The following is a 15,122-nucleotide window of genomic DNA, read 5'->3' on the forward strand; positions in this document are numbered from 1 at the left end:
ACCCACCTTACACCTCGGCAATTTTAATTGACATATGGTCAAATCTGTGAGTTTTTTCTTTTGAGGTTTCGGGGTCCCCATCTAACTGACATAAGCTGACTTGCGATTCTGGACTAATCTTCACGACTCAGGAGCTCACTTGGCAAGTCCCAAAGACCATACCCTTAGGACGCGAGCTCCTACATTCACTGCCAGCTGCTTCAGGACCCACCTTCCCAAGAAGTCCACTTCTCTCTCCAAGTCGGACTTGGAGACACATCCTTTGAGCACAGTTTTGGTCAATGGCTGGGGACATCAACACCTTTTACCATGAAAATCTGAAAAAGTGACTGTCACCAGTGCTGCGGTTTGTCAAGGAAGAGGAAAACCCAGAAAGGCTGAGAGTGAACCCAACTCCCTTGCCCAGACTGGGAGCCCTACAGACGTACTGTTACCCAATTTTTCATTTTGGAAGACTTCACATTTGTGGAGAAGTTGTAAGAACGGTGCAACAAAAAAACAAACATCCTACATTTAGATGTGACAAGTTGTTAACATTTTGCCATATAGGGCTGAGCCATCTGAGCGTAAATTGCAGATACTTCAATCCTATAGAGCTTGTCATGTATTCCTTAAGAACAAGGACGTTGAGTGATAAAATTATAGTTTACCACATTCTGGAGATTTACAATCAATCTAATACTATCATCTAATAATTAGCCCATATTCAAATTTTCCCAGTTGTCCCTATAATGTCCTTTAGAGATGGATTTTGGGGAGGGGGGTGAGAGTCCAGGACCCAGTCACAATTCACATATTGCAGGTAATTGTGAACAGCTCTCAAATATGTTTGCTTGGAGCACCTGGGTGGCTCAGTCGGTTAAGCATCTGCCCCTCAGCTCAGGTCATGATTCCAGGGTCCTGGGATCGAGTCCCACATCAGGCTCTTTGCCCAGTAGGGAGCCCGCTTCTCCCTCTGCTTATGTTCTCTCTCTCTTTCTCCCCCCTCTCTTTCTAACAAATAAATAAGTAAATAAATTTTTTAAATGTTTGCTTGCTTGTTTTTAGGACATCGATGCTTTCAGAAAAGCCCAGGCCAGCTGTTTTGCGTAATGCCCCTCAACTTGGATATATCAACTTGATCCTCATGGTTATGTTTTTGGCAAGAATGCTGCATAAGTGTTTCTGTGACATGCTCAGCACTCAAAGCAGGAACCATGTGATGATAAGTCTGATTACTCAGCTAAGGTGATGCCTTCACATTGTTGCATTCCCAAGATGCCTTTACTGTGAATGGATCAAGGATTCTGGGTCGAGATACCTTCAGTTGGTACCACACTCTTGCCCAGAATAGTTCACCTAATGGTCTCAGCCTACATGGCTGATTCCTGCAGGAATTGGGTATTTCCATGGTGGTTGCTAAATGTGAGTTCTACATTTATTAGTTGATATTCTCTAGCACTGGCCCTTCTCTCTTGCCTTTTTCTTTCTTAATATCAACACAGACACATGGATTCTTCTTTAATCTCATGACTACACCCCATAAGTACCATTATTGGTTTTGATGCTCAGATTATCCCAGATTTGGCCAGTAGGAACCAGTTTTGGGTTGGCTTCTGCACCTTTTTGCCATGCTGCCATTTTTTTTTTAGCACTCCGTATTTTCTGATGAAAAAAAAATGTATTTCAAGTATACCTTGTACCTTTCTTGCCCCAGCCATGCTATCAGCCATTTCTCCAAGGAGCTCTGGTAACTTTTAGTGGATAATGCTATTTAGGAACCAAGATCTGAACACAAGGAGTGCTCATTGCTACTGGGATGTCATGCTTCCATAGGACAAATGCAGTGCATGGGAATGCCCAGAGTCCTCCAGGCAGCTGTGACATCAACAGAGGCTGAATCCAAAATTGGAGCCAAGTAACACCTTCTATTTTTTTTAATTTTTTTTTTTAACTAGGGATGTAACGTACAACATGATGGCTACAGTTAACAATGTTTTATGGTATATATATATATATATATATATATATATATATATTTTTAAGATTTATTTATTTATTTATTTGACAGACAGAGATCACAAGTAGGCAGAGAAGCAGGCGGGGGGGTGGGGAGCAGGATCCCTGCTGAGCAGAGAGCTCCATGCGGGGCTCAATCCCAGGACCCTGGGATCATGACCTGAGCCAAAGGCAGAGGCTTTAACCCACTGAGCCACCCACGCGCCCCCAAGTATCACCATCTAAGTACAGGAAGTATTTGTTGTTTTCAGCTGACCAGCATCCAGTCCACATTCATCTGTTAACAGCATCTTTCTTTCCTTTTGGGGAATCACCTCTCCCCTCTGTGAACAGTCATGGTGGGACTATATATAAATCAAGGTATCCCGCACCCCTCCTCATATCCAAGAGATAGGTACAAAATTCCTAAAGCAGACAGGTGCCACTGGGCCCAGGAAGGATGCTGAAGAAAAATCCCGACACAGTTATGAGTGTAAGAGGGTTCGACCACACATCCAGAGTGGACAAAGCCAAAAGACCTTCAAGTTGAAATTAAACGCCCCTCTCCAAGGTCGGCTGGTTTCTCATTTAGTGAGAGCCTTTATCCCACACAGCTGAAAGCTTCCCTGTCTTTGCAGACAAATTCTGACACAATAAAGCCCATTTCAAACTTCTTTCCCTCATATTGGTTCTTTCGTTCATCCTTTCCACTTCATAGAATTCAGTTGTTTTGACAAATGTCTCGATGGCTAGTGATACATTTTCATCTCCTTCCAAATCCTCACAAGAGACACCCTGCTTGTAAATCAGCACGGCTTTTTTTCTGAGGAAAAGCTTCTAAAACTTTGTTCATCTTGTGTCGGTCCCCACAGGGTTTCTTTATTTGCCTGCGTGCTTGTTTGGTGGGGAGCAAAAGAAAAGCTTGAAACCTTGATACTCACACTTTCAAAAATTATGAAGTCTATTTACCTTCCATTTTCCTTTATTTGAATCCTGTTTCCCCGCTCTCTGCCTTGTTACTCTTCTATTCTCCAAGACATAGGTGTTATACAAAATGGTGAAAAGAAGAAAGTGGGGGGTGGGGAGGGAGGAAAGAGAGGAAAGTGAGGAAAACATCAAAGGAAGGAAGATCCTTGCACTACCCCAGGGCTTTGTAATGTAAAAACACAATAAAATAGTTTCTATCTTTCAGTGCTTGGGTTTTGTGAGTCACCCTGTGCTTCGACACTGGACTTGTTCACGTCCAAAGGACTTGGCCATCATGCGAGACCATTGCTCTGGGGAACAGGGGGAAACACGGTTGCCAGCGTGTTAAGCTGATGGGTGCCACTTGTCTCCTCTAAATGAGTAATGGGAGATTTGGATTTCAATACGAGACATGAGAATAAACGTGGTTATTTCAGGGCTACTGGTGATACTGGAGAGCCTGAGACTTTTCTCCCTGCCTTGCCCTTCTAAATCTGAACTTACAGGACAAGAGGGGTGGGGGTTCTCTGCCAGGGAGCTAGTTCGGCTGTACGTGGAAATAAATGAAACAGTGCAGGGGGGCGGGCAGAGGTTCTGATGAAGGCATCACCACTTTTTCTGAAGTTTGAAGCGACAGACAGGCTTTTAACAGGGGGAAGGGGAGACTACTCAATGTCCTACTCACTTAAACCACTTCGATCTCACTGAACATTTATTGGGGGTCCGCACTATGCGGGAAGGCAAAAAAAAGCAGGCACTCGAGTTTTCGCTGCTAAAGGGTGAAGGGAAATGGCCGTCTCTGCTCTGACCAGTGTGACAGTTCCCTTTGTGTTGGGCAAAGCTTACAGCCAACGGTGTGCTACAAACCCTTCCCAGTAGACTCCCAAGTTTTGGTCCTTCTGCAAAGATCATTGTTTTTCTTCCTACAGCTAGGGTACTTGCAGTCATTTCTATATGATTTCTGTTGAGCTGACTAGGTTTTTCAAGGCTGTAGAGGGTGGACTTGAGCTTGAAGCAAGCAAATACAAGTGCAGCATAAAATCAAGGGAGAAGCGAAGGAAGATACTTCTCAGATTCTTGCTACTCCGAGTGCAGTCTTCACGCCACCAGCAAGGGTGTGTGACCTGGGAGTCTGTGAGAAATGCAGAATTTCCAGCCCCATCTCAGGCCTACCGAATCAGAATCTGCATTTTAACAATATCCCTGGTGACTTGAACACATGAAAAAGTTTGAGGAGCAGCAGCTTAGAACACGGAAGACCTTCCTCATCTGAACGTATGAGGCTTCGGTCATGGCATTCCCAAGCCAGCTGACATCCAAGCGTCAACCAGATGCCTCGTTGATAAAAATTGAAGACTGGCAGAGAAAACGTTACCTGTTTTAATTAATTTAATTTAATTGAGTGCTTGCCACAATTTCTGGTGGTGAGAACGACATTTTGCCCCACACTTACATGACATCATCCATTCAGATGGTCACCACAACCCTGTGAGGTAAGCAGTACAGGTTCGAGCAACACCCTCATTTTACAGGTGGAGAAACTGAGGTTCTCAGAAGTAGGGCGATTTTCCCTAGGGCACGTGACTCTGGTGAGGCCAGCTGGTACTTGAAGGCAGAGCACCTGGCTCCAGGAAGAAGCCCTTCCTTCCAGCTGCTTCTGAGCCCATGTGATAAGGACTGGGCTGGTTGTGTGGCTAAAATGAAATCAGTGTGATATATGCTTGAAAGGAAACCGAATTTATCCAGCGGAGAGTTGGGAAAATGAGATGAGCTACACAATGCTGGCAGCTTCAGATACCAGATCCCAGGTGTCTGGCTCCACGAAGAATTTGCGTTCACGTTCATATCCTTCTTAGGGACACAAGGATGAGCGGAGGTCAACAGTCCAGCCCACTGAGACCTAGAAACCATCCAGGACACCATGCATCCCTCAAATCTAGGACAGGTGCCTTCTTTTGACAATAATGGCCCATTTTCCCCACAGCAGGGTGACCAAACTCTTTCCTTCATCTCCAAGTGAGGCTGAAAAAAAAAAAAACCCCAGATGTAGGGCTTCTTGCTGGTATGAACTAACTTGAACAGAAAGCCCATTGTTCAGCATTGTTTCTTCAGCCACCTGCCTCACCTGATTGTAGTCACTTAGAGAGAAGTTCCCTGCAGAGAAACTGAAGGGCTTTGCTTAAAGTCATCAACAGAGACCTTGGGGTCTGTCGCAGATCCCAGGAGACATTTTAGCAATGATGCCTGGGGACTGTTTCTCCAGTCCTAATCACTCCCCCTGATGTCGTCTATAAAACTGGATTTTTGACAGGCTTTGGTAAAAGGGACCACGTGGATTCTGAGAAAGAGGTAAACTGAGGCAGGCCAGGTAGCTAAGTGTAGGAAGATCACCATTTTGGGAGCCGTGTCACTTAGCTCTTAGCTGGCCTACCTCCTGGGGTCACTAACTTTGTATGGGGGGCCAAGGTAGGAGAGAAAGAATCAGAGTTCCAGGAATGGTGTCCAATTAACCTAACTCAGTGTACCACTGGCTCAGTTCAGCCAATCTTCAGGACAAACAAGAAATCAAAAGTCCCAAGAGAAGTCATATCATCAATTAGTTCGCATTCAATCACTGATTCTCTATGTTTAATGCATCATGATACAAAAAAATAAGGAGAAAAAGAATTCACAAATATAATTTGGAAGGTGAGCCTGGGTGGCTCTTGCTCTCAGCTCAGGCCTTGATCTCAGGGCTGTGAGTTCAAGCCCCACATTGGGTACCAGGCTGGGCATGAAGCCTACTTACAAAAAAATTATCGATAGATAGTTAGATAGATAATTATATAGATAGAGATAGAGATGATACAGATATAGATACATATAATCTGGAAGCCCTCCTGAACCTCTAGAATTAAGGTTGGCCGATGTTTTTCTCATACACAGAAGTGGACGATTTCTCATCCTTCCCCTCTTCCCATCCACCCCGAGATCAGTGGTTTCTTATGCTCGTGCTTCAGAAAGCAGTAGTATCAGCAAAGCAGAAAACACTCAAGGTGTTCCAAACAAAGGAATCAATTAAAAAGGTTTGAGAGTAGACGGAAGAACAATTAGGGGGCTCTGATCCAGGGTGCCTGGGTGGTCCAGTTGATTAAGATACTGCCTTCGGCTCAGGTCATGATCCTGGAGTCCTGGGAGCCAGTCCTGCATCCAGCTCCCAGATCCCAGCTCCCAGCTCACATGGGGAGTCTGCTTCTCCCTCTGACCTTCTCCCCTCTCATGTTCTCTCTCTCTCTCAAATAAATAAATAAAATCTTCAAGGAGGGGGCTCTGACCCAGATGGCTAATAGACACATGAAAAGATGCTCAATGTCACTCATCATCAAGGAAATACCAACCAAAACCATGACAAGATAACACCTCACACCAGTCAGAACGGTTAAAGCTAACAACAAAAGAAACAACAGATGCTGACGAGGATGTGGAGAAAGGGGAGCCCTCTTGCACTGTTGGTGGGAATGCAAACTGGTGCAGCCACTCTGGAAAAAAGTGTGGAGTTTTCTCAAAAAGTTAAAAAAAAAAAAAAAAAAGAACTATGCTACAATTCAGCAATTGTGCTACTAGGTACCCAAAGAGTACAAAAATACAGATTCAAAGGGAGTACCTGTACTCTGATGTTTATAGCAGCATCATCAACAATAGCCAAACTACAGAGAGAGCCCAAATGTCCATCAACATTTGGATAAAGAAGATGTGGTATATATACGTACAAGGAATATTAACCAGCCACCAAAAAAAATGAAATCTTGCCATTTGCAACAACATGCATGGAGCTAGAGTGTATTCTGATAAGTAAAATAAGTGAAATTTAAGAAAGAAAACAGAAGAACATATGGGAAGGGGATAAAGAAAAAAAGGAGAGAGGGAAACAAGCCGTAAGAGTCTATTAATGATAGAGAACAAACTGAAGGTTGGTGGAGGGAGGTGCATGGGGGATGGGCTAGATACTGGTGGGGATTAAGGAGGGCACTTGTTGGGATGCAAGTGGCTCAGTTGGTTAAGCAGCTGCCTTCAACTCAGGTCATGATCCCAGCGTCCTGGGATCGAGTCCCACATTGGGCTCCTTGCTTGGTGGGGAGCCTGCTTCTGTCTCTGCCTGCCACTCTGTCTGCCTGTGCTCTCTCTCTCTCTCTCTGTGACAAATAAATAAATAAATTTTTTTTAAAAAAAGGAGGGCACTTGTTGTGATGAGCACTGGGTGTTGTATGTAAGTGATGAATCACTGAATTCTACTCTAGAAACCAATATTGCACTGTATGTTAACTACCTAAAAATATAACATAACATAATATAATATAATATAATATAATATAATAAAAGGGGGGTCTGAAAATCAGAAAGCAGAAGGGTGATAACCAGAGATCAGAAGATGTTAACGCTTCTAGGTTGGATCCATGAGCCTGTACCCAGTGTACTATTGGAGATACTGCTACAGTCTTCTGAGGTTTCAAAGTGGGGCCACCTCCTCTGGGGCTAGTATTGCTCAAAAGGTGCTGCCTGAGCCTTGGATGGTGGAGTCTGGAATCACCCAGCCTCTGCTGTCTCAACTACAGAAATTCCCCTCCTTCCTTACCTTCTAATTTCCAGGAAGTACCCTGCAACAGGAAGCCAGCACGGGAGGAACATGGAAATACAGTGTGCAAATTCCAGAAGTACAGATTATGTACAGATTATGGAAGGGTAAGTATTTACAACCAGCACAGCAACCAAGCTGTCCAGAGTTGACAGCGCCACCCAATGGCCAACACTGATATCAACATGACCGACTCGCTTGTTTTCTTAAGTAAAAGGAGAGACTGGGGATCTGCACTTAGGTTTAAAGTGTGAGTTAGATCAGAGCTGCTCCACATATATTTGTTCCCAGCTGCCGGCTCAAGGAGCAGCAGGGTATACCTGCTAAGGAGGGTAAGCTTTTCTGTGGTGGGTCTTAAGAGTGCAAGAAGGTAAGCAAAAACACACAAGTCCATTCGAGCCAACTGGTTGCATCCTCCCTGCTACTGCTCCCTTGACCACCAGCAAGACACATTCCACCATCTCACTGGGTAGTCAGACGGTGCTATAGGAGGAAGATAACATGAGTGCAGCCAGAGTTCAAAGGCAGATAAGTGCACCCAAGGGAGAGACCCTTGGTTTCATGATTTGCATGAAACAGACCACATGCACAGAAGGCTGTGGTCCAGCATTTACTTGCAGCAAGAAAAGAGACAGAGTACCCAAGAGCCAGTCCCGTGCAATGTGTCAGTCCCCCACGGCCAGCCGATCCATCCAACACAGAACTTACCCCAACAGCCAACACAGAACTTACCCCTTTCATGCTGCCGAAGGGACCCAACCCTTCCCACTGGGGGATGAAATGCAGAAAGCTGGGGGTGTGCATGACAGCCATTGGTTCGTGTGCTTAAGGAGGACAAAGCAGTATGTGTCAAGCTGGGAACAGAGAAAGATATCCCCTCGGAAGGCCATAAGCCCAGTACAGATAATGAGAGCACTGAATCTCCCAGTAAGGAAATATTCCAAGCTCAAACCCATTCTTCTAAGGCCAAGATGGGGTCAAATGACTACACGTGGGAGACTGCCTTTCCCAACGGCCCAAGTTGTTGGACAGGGAAATCCACTCACTCATCTAGTGCAATCTGAGGTCATATGGCAGAAGAACTGTGATTAATAATCCAATCTATCCCAGAAGGCAGAAAAAAATCTTATCTTTGACCTCTCTATTCCTGCCTTGTAGGACCAGGACCAGGACAGAGCAGACATCATGCAAGAATTGTCAACATTAATAAATTATTAATGGCACTGAGTAATGTGAGACATTTCTATAACATAGCGACCAAGAATATGAATGTTAGGGTCACAGGACCTGAGTTTGACGTAAAATGCAACAGCGACTTTAAAAACAGTTTGGTAGGGGAACCTGGGTGGCTCAGTGGGTTAAAGCCTCTGCTTTCAGCTCAGGTCATGATCCCGGGGTCCTGGGACCGAGCCCTGCATTGGGCTCTCTGCTCGGCAGGGAGCCTGCTTCCCTTCCTCTCTCTCTGCCTACCTCTCTGCCTACTTGTGATCTCTGTCAAATAAATAAATAAAATCTTTTTAAAAAACCAGTTTGGTAGTTTTTTTTGTAAAGTTAAACACAAACTTGCCATTAAACCCAGCAATGCTACTCCTAGGAAGCCACCTGAAAGTTGAATGCGTACATCCATACAAAGCCATGCACGTGAATGGTTACAGCGGAATTATTCATAACAGCTAGGAAATGGGAATAACCCAAGTGTCTATCACTTGGTCAATGGATACACGAAATACAGCACATCCTTCAGTAGAATACTATTCAATATGAAAATGAATGAACGACTGTTACTTGCAACAACACAGATGAACTCTGGATACATAAAAGGAGCCAATGCAAAGACCACATATTATCAGATTCCATTTATATAAAATGTCCAGAGAAAAGCAAACTCACAGAGACATACAGAAGATTAGTGGGTTGCCCAGAGCTATAGATGGGAAGGCAGATTGAATTCAAATGAACATAAGGGATCTTTTGGAGGGAAAATGGAAATTTCTAAAATTGGATCAAAGCGACAGTTGCACACATTTTAAGGTTTACTAAATAATGAGTGGACGGTACATTAAAATGGATGCATTTTGATAAGACCACAGTATGATCTGGGTTCAAATGCTGGCCCTACCACTTAGTGTCCATGTGACCTAGAGGAAGCTGTATAGTCATAACAGCTCTGGGAGCCTCACTTTCTGTAAAATGGGGACTCAGGAGTGTTGAGAGATGAGGAGGAAACTTAATTCTCTAGCACCTTTTGCTTTTAAGGAACTCACTTCCCCTTGAGTCCATCCCAAGTTCAAGGTCCAATCTCTGTTTCTACTTAAGTTGCTGGTTCTCAGATACCCCGGGGAAAAGATCGATCTCTGCCTTGTCCCAAATCCCTGGTACAAGAATTATTCAGAATATTCCTGGGCCAGAAATAAAAGCATGTCGACTTCACCACTTCACAGTTCCAGAAACTGAACCTGTTCCAGAATGTTATACTGACATCAAAGAACGCCTGACCAAATACAGGCATTTCCTCCTCTCTTTTTAGAGGACAACTCCTGGGCAACTTTTTTTTTTTTTTTTAATGGAAAAAAGAAAGCATCTGGGCTTAGAGGGTCTGGGCTGTCAGGAGCTGACAGATACTCTAAGCAACTTACAGGAAACAGCCCAGCCTCTGCAATGAACCTTTGGGGAAGGAACAGCCACTGAGAATGTGATTCACTTTGATGACAGCTTCCTGATGAGGGCTCGAACCGGCTGGAGGGTTAGTCAATTTATGACTGCACAAAAGACTCCATAGAAGTTATAAATAAAAGGGCATGTGGCTCTGAGTGTACCACATGAAGTCAGGAGGTCCCAGACAACAGAACACAAGGCCAGTAACTCTGATACGGCTCAAAGTTTATCACAGACGCAGTGAAAGATACAGCCCCCCGATGCCCGGGATACTTGTCGCCCAATGGAAACAGATTGTGCCTGAGGACTAGCAGGGCCATTTCTCAGATTCCTCAGGCCACGGATCTGTGGGCAGTGGAGGTGAGGAGAGGCTGCCTTCCCTAATAAATCCCGGGGCTGCCATGTTGACCCGGGATAAGGACTCTTCTGGTAATGAGCAACGGGGCGTCTCCCCTTCCAGACTGTCCAACTGCCCACCGTTCAATTCAGTCTTGGAACCAAGTGCCTTGTGTTCACACACAATATGAAAGAGCTTCAGAACAGGCCACCTGTTGTACTTGAAGTCACTCAATTAAGGACCCTTACTCGTATTATTGCCGACAGCGATAACACGGATTCTGAGCTGACTTCCCCTCCAGAAGTAATACCCGCTTCAAGTCATTGCTATGATGGTGAGGGTTACATAAGATAGCATTAAAAAGGAAGCAAGCAAGCAAGGAAGCAAGCAAGCTTGGCACATGCCTGGCACATGGTAATTCTCCATAAACTACATCTATGGGACTTCTCACCACTTAAACCCTTTATTATGAAAAGACTGAGACTCACACAGTGGTGTTATAGAGCCCTTCTCTCCTGGGGAGGATGTAGGATATACTAGATATCTACACTAGATAACACACATACACACTAGAAAGTATACATATAATATATCCAGATGCCATATATTATGTAGTATATATCACATATACTAAACAGAGTTCATAGTCTACATAATGCGCTACATAAAATGCAGAACAGTTGAGAGTTTCCTATACAGATGTGTATCTGCTATGAAGGTGTAGCTGCTCTATAGATTTCAATGAGAGAGAGACAGACAGTACACAGTGAGGGGACAGACACAATACGCTGCAAGGTGGTCAGGAAAGTCCTCCCTGATAAAGTGACATCTGAGTAAAGTCCTGAGCGAAGTGAAGGAGGGGGCCATGTGGATATCTGGGGAAAGGGCATTCCAGGTCATGAGAACAGCAGGTGCAAAAGCCCTGAGGCGCATCGAGTATGACATCCTTAGAGCGGAACAGTCACCAACATGTGGGAGTGGAGCAAGTCAAGTGGGTAGGGGAGTAATCTCAGACAAAGTCAGATGTCAGAAGCCAGTGCCAACAGGGCCCCCCAGGCCAAGGCAAAGAGTTTGGGTTTTATCCTAAATATGACGGGAAAGCCCATCCAGATTTTTCAGCTAAGAAGTGACATGATCGGGGCGCCTGGGTGGCTCAGTGGGTTAAGCCACTGCCTTTGGCTCAGGTCATGATCTCAGGGTCCTGGGATCGAGGCCCGCATCGGGCTCTCTGCTCAGCAGGGAGCCTGCTTCCTCCTCTCTCTCTGCCTGCTTGTGATCTCTCTCTGTCAAATAAATAAATAAAATCTTTAACAAAAATAAAAAATAAAAATAAAAAAGTGACATGAGGGGCGCCTGGGTGGCTCAGTGGGTTAAGCTGCTGCCTTCGGCTCAGGTCATGATCTCAGGGTTCTGGGATTGAGTCCCGCATCGGGCTCTCTGCTCAGCAGGGAGCCCTTCCCTCTCTCTCTCTCTGCCTGCCTCTCTGTCTACTTGTGATCTCTGTCTGTCAAATAAACAAATAAAATCTTTTAAAAAAAAAAAAGTGACATGATCAGATTTACTCCCTTAGAAGACCACGGAGGCTACTGCGGGAAGGGCGGCTTATGAAGAGGCAAGGCAGGGAGCCGGGAGAACAGCGAAGGGGCTCCTAGGGCTGTCTCCGCAGATGATGACGGGGCTGGACCTGGGCAACAGTGGGGCGGATGTGGGTCCCACCTTAGCGGTAGAACAGACAGAACCAACGGGGCTACCGGGGGACTGGATGGCAGAGTGCAGGAGTGGGAGGAAGGGGAAGAGGAGCAATGCGACCCGCGGCTCTTTGGCGAGTACCCTGGGAAGGGATGGGGCCTCAAGAGAAGACACAAGAGAAACGTCTGGGGTGGAGGGAGTTGGGGGCGAGGGGTGAAATTTAAAGTATTATGAGTCTAGGTCATGCTTCAAACCATGCCGATCATTGAAAAAATTTAAGTAAATAAAAATAAGATAGGGGCGCCTGGGTGGCTCAGTTGGTTAAGTGGCTGCCTTCTGCTCAGGTCATGATCTAAGGGTCCTGGGATCGAGCCCTGCATTGTGCTCTCTGCTCAGCAGGGAGCCCGCCTCCCCCTCTCTCTCTGCCTGCCTCTCTGCCTACTTGTGATCTCTCTCTCTCTAGTAAATAAATAAAATCTTTTAAAAATAATAAAAAATAAAAATAAAATAAACCATAGCACTCATTTACATCTTTGTGTGACTAATAGCATCTCCTATTAATTATGGCTTTTCCGTTCACAAGAAACTTTCATTTTCATCAGATTACACATGGTGTATTACAGAGTAAAAAGCATATATTGTGAATATGGTGTACTATATAAACATCACTTAACTACAGTATAGTCTACCATATGATATAAAGTACATATATTATATAGTATATAATACAATAGTGTGGCATCTATATTATATAGATCTATATAATATATAGTATATGACATATTATACTAACAAGACATTATGTTGAATATAGCATATAGTACCTTATTATAGCATTATATGGTGTATATATATCATATAATATGTACTACATGTAATATAGTATATAGAATTATAATTATAATATATAATAGAATTATAATGTAGTATGTATTATAGAATTATAATATAGACTTACATTACATGTAGTATATATTATAGAATATAAACAATATATAGTATATATGTGTGTGCTGTTCCTGTTACATGGTATACATGACAGAGTGTGTATCATATGTACTAGTGCTTATATCTATAGTGTATATTATATATAATATATAATGTATAATATGTAACATGCTACAGTATATTTTATATACATTTGATATATTTATATACATTCTATATACATTTTCTATTTTATATATGTAATTTGTGACATACTATATACCATGTAGTATATATTATATCTACTAAGCAGTGTATATATTCTATATAATGTGCTACATACAATACAGTGTAGTTGAGAGTTTCTTATATATTTATGTATTAGCACACATAAAATATATAAAATAGTATATATTACATAGTATATTATACACAATAGTACATTATATATAGGTTATTCTTTATTGTTTCCTTGGGCCTAAAAGCCCCCAACCTTCCCCCTCGTTTCTCCAACCAGCCAAACAGGAACAAAACAGTCTCAGAAAGGGAAATGATTTTCCCAATGTGTCAGAGGTGGCAGGACAAAGGCTGGAGCCAGGTCCATAGAATTCCACTTTCCCTATACTGCAGGGTAAGCTTCAGACCTTCCCATGAGAAAAGTTAGGACAGTAAGAAATTTTGGCTCTTATCCATAGACTGTGAACATGTTCCAGACACTACAATGAGTTTCTAAATTGTATCTCATTTAACCCTCCCCACTGAAACCATCTCAGGGTATGTATTTTGTCATGGTTATCTTTCCACGGATCAAAAAAAAATAGAAGGTGTGCTAGATCGGGACGTTGCCAAGTTCGCAAGGTTGAGGAGGAATGACCCCCAAGTGCTTCACTCACCGTAAGGGGGTAACTGGGTAGAAAAGTCCAAATGCCAGTTACATGGGTTCAGCAGTGGGAATCCAGGTGTAGCTTCTGCCAGGCCTGCGGAAAGAAATGTACAATGTTCATGTGCTATTTCCCTTCTGAACTCTCTCGTCCATAGTGAGAGAGACCTCCAAATCAGGCTTCGGTGCATCACTTATGTTGTACCCTTAACCCCTCTTCCTGGGTAGGGGAGGGAACGAAAATCACTAAAACTCAGCCTGACAAAGAAATGACTAACAGTCAGCAGAGACAGCTGAAGTCCCTGAAGGTGGAAATTACATAAACAGCAGCCTGGCTTCCTAAAATGTAGATTTCTCCTATCCTAGTTCTTCAAAAGCTCCAGATGCTTGAAGGAAAATACCTCTAAGTAGACATTTGTTACTTATTTTTCTCTCGTTGCCTGTGCAAACATCCTTCTAAGCTGCACATTTCTCTTATCTTTTTCCTCTATTCTCCATCACACCGGTTGCCTGAGAGCCCACATTCCTCCATTTTTCATCTCTCAAAATTGCACAAAGCTCCCCCAAACATTGGTCTGTCAAAACTCACGTGTAGTCTGAGATCCTGGCTGAAATGGGAGGAAGATGAGAGGGACAGGAGGCAGAGGGGAGCTAGAGCCTGAGTCTTGCCCACAGAGACCAAGAAAACAAGCATTTTCTCTGGGGAGTTAATAGGGTGTAGGCTGCATGAATTTTTAAAACAGTGCAGGTTGGGGTGCCTGGGTGGCTCAGTGGGTTAAAGCCTCTGCCTTTGGTTCAGGTCATGATCCCAGGGTCCTGGGATCAAGCCCCACGTCGGGCTCTCTGCTCCACATCTGCTTCCCTTCCTCTCTCTCTCTGCCTGCCTCTCTGCCTACTTGTGATCTCGGTCTGTCAAATAAATAAATAAAATTTTTTTTTTAAATAAAATAAAATAAAACAGTGCAGGTGGCTCAGTCGGTTGTCTGACTGTTGGTTTCAGCTCAGGTCATGACCTCAGGGGGATAGGGTTCCTGGCTCAGCAGAGTCTGCTTGAGATTCTCTCTCTCCTGCTCCCTCTG

General features: G+C 43.9%; 1 protein-coding gene across 1 annotated transcript in view; it reads right to left on the reverse strand.

Annotated features, from left to right (window-relative positions):
* The window catches only part of LOC122895648, a 407,274-nt gene that overhangs the window by 358,889 nt on the left and 33,263 nt on the right, over positions 1–15,122 (reverse strand). Inside the window, exon 2 of the mRNA XM_044233189.1 lies at positions 14,057–14,140. The gene's annotated coding sequence lies outside the window, so the exon portion shown is untranslated. The remainder of the gene's footprint in view (positions 1–14,056; positions 14,141–15,122) is intronic.

The sequence above is a fragment of the Neovison vison genome, chromosome 14, assembly GCF_020171115.1.
Source record: "Neovison vison isolate M4711 chromosome 14, ASM_NN_V1, whole genome shotgun sequence".
Lineage (NCBI taxonomy): Eukaryota > Metazoa > Chordata > Mammalia > Carnivora > Mustelidae > Neogale > Neogale vison.